The sequence below is a fragment of the Phalaenopsis equestris genome, unplaced genomic scaffold (assembly GCF_001263595.1).
Source record: "Phalaenopsis equestris unplaced genomic scaffold, ASM126359v1 Scaffold000262, whole genome shotgun sequence".
In the NCBI taxonomy this organism is placed as follows: Eukaryota; Viridiplantae; Streptophyta; class Magnoliopsida; order Asparagales; family Orchidaceae; genus Phalaenopsis; species Phalaenopsis equestris.
The window spans coordinates 13013-15706 of record NW_018164704.1 but is presented as its reverse complement, the minus strand read 5'-3'; positions in this window follow the sequence as shown (position 1 = coordinate 15706).

Here is a 2694-nt window from a genome sequence, read left to right as displayed (position 1 = left end):
CCCCACCCCCCCAAAAGTAACATCTTATAACATCTAGAGACAAGTCCCTCCATCTAAGAGACATATCTATTCATTAAAGAGTCTTCCAAAGTGTCTAGATGCATTGAACCACTCCATGAGATGTTTGAATTGTTTAGAACCTTCAAAAACTACTAAAAAATAGTCACAAACAGCCTTACTCCATCTTAATTCATTTCTAGCGCTTCTGGCGCCGCTTCTATGTAAAATGGCACCTGTGGCGCTAGTTTTTGATGCTTCTAACGCTAGCTCTCTGGAAAATGGTGCCTCAGGCATCAAGATCATGAAAATCCATTTGGGCTCCAAATTTTCTCATTTTCGCTACTTTTTGCTCCAAATGTCTAAAATTAATATTCCTATAATAAAACATTAAAACATCATTCTTCAAAGTGCAATATCATCAAAATAAACATAAAATGTATACATAAAATAATACATTATTTTGGTGTATCAATATATGCCACTGTATACTAGTGACGAATGTTTGTTTTCTCATGACAACACCCTACACTATCATGTTACACTGGGTCATGTTGCATTTTCATGTGCATTTTTTGATCACCTCTATTATGAAGCTGGCTCGTTAGTTGATTGACCCTCTGTTGGTCATGATGTGACAACTAGTATTATTGGCGAGGATGTCTTGGTAGCCAATACTATCAATCACACAGTGGTCAGGCAAGTGTATGTTGTGCTAAGGTTCCAATGGGTATACTAAGTGCCACTCAGGTTCTCTATTTCTTTGAAACTATTTTAGAAGTATAAAAACTTACATATTTTTATTACTTTATGCATCATGTTTTCAAAATCTATTTTTAAATTACTTGCATCCTTATTTTTTACCATACACAAGCTCAAACTTTTTAAAAGTTTTCATAAAAATTGCATCTAGTGGCACCTCTTAGAATCAATGGATCCTTACGGCGGGGTCGAAGATGGTGACCCCATCAAAACATATGTCAGCCTTCCGACATAACCCTACACTCATATGATGTTTTAGGATAATATTTTTCATGGTATGATAAGCTAAGGATTAGGATGTTAGGTAGTCATTCTCAGTTTCCTGACTATAATTGTTTGTTAGTTTAGGTACTCTAGCCATGCATCACCTTTTGTAATTTTGGTGTGCTTGCATGCTTACCAATTTTGAGATATTTACAGTAGTATATTAAGTTGATCTTCTTACAGAGAGTCATGCCTAAAACAAAGACTCACACGTGTAACAGTGAGGAGCAAGTAATGATTATGACTAACTCTTTTCTGTAGGTGTCTCTAAGCTCCTCTTGTCAGGCATGACTCATATGCATTGCATGTAGGTAGCCTTTTCCGCTAACCTTATTTTATCTAGGACAGTTCCTTTTTTTTACTTTTTATATGCTTTTTAAAGTCCTAGAAGAGTCTTGTATTAGAAATAAGGCACAGATATGGGTTCCAAGGTGTCAGGTAATCAAAACCACGTAACGGAACCAAGAGCTACTTGCTTGTGTCCCGTACCCTGATTCTAAATCTCATTTATGTATAGAATTAGGACCAGATATGTACATATGCAGTGTCTGACCATTTTTTTTAGTTTTTGGGACATGTTGCCGACCCAGCTGCACCCGTTCTTTTAATATTTTTGCTTTGGCTTGCTTTACTATTTTTCTTGCATGCCTGTGTGCTTGAAATTGCTTTTGCCTTTTTTACCTTGTGATTTTTTTTGGGAATTATGGGAATTACTTACGCTTTCTAATGACTTGAAATTCTAAAATTTCTACAGAAGTTTAAAAATAAAATTTTGAGACTATTTTAAATTTAGGCTTATGATCCCCAAAAATATAGTTGTGTAAAAATTATAAAGTTGACTCCTCTTTACAACGGTGCCAAAAACTTGGTGTGATATTTTATAAATAAGAATGTTAAGAACATAATGTAGGGATTCTACGTAAGTATACATATCGTTATCAAGTAATATAAGACTTTCTATTTAAGCCCCAAATATCGATCATAAGATGAATGTTTAAATTTGAAATGATAAATTAACTAGAAAATTCACAGAAATAAAACAAAATTATTGTCATTAATTTTGAATGTTTGAGATACTATCAGAACTAAATTATTAACTACTAGCAAAATTTAAATACAAAGTTTAAAACATTAACTACTAAACTATGTTTATGTGATGAAGTTTTCTAATATTAAAAAGCATCTTTCCTAATACAATGAGTTTTTGGTAAAATGAGATGAGATAAATGGTTTAAATATGTATTGTGCCAAATAGGAGCAATTTTAATTTTCTACCATGATTCAGTGTTATAAAAAATCATTGAGGTGTAGTCCCTAAATCCGTGGCTAGGCTAAGAGGATACTGGCTCCCACTCCAGAGCTTCCACTTCCCTTCACTTGAAGGCTAACTCTCGCTTTAGTATTTAAACACTAAGATCAAATTGGGGGATTTTAGTCTGTCACCCTAAATTCTCCAATTCTAGACCCAACAGTGTATATTTCCATATTTATTTGCACTTAATTTCATGAATGGTATACTCTTTCATGGAATTAAATGTGATTCTCACTTTATTGTAGAACTCATACTCCATTTCCAGGATCATATGTTTCACAACATATTTTAACAATTCAATTGGCCAAATCGAAAAGTAAATTAAGAATGGAGTTGAAAAACCATCACAATTTATTTTA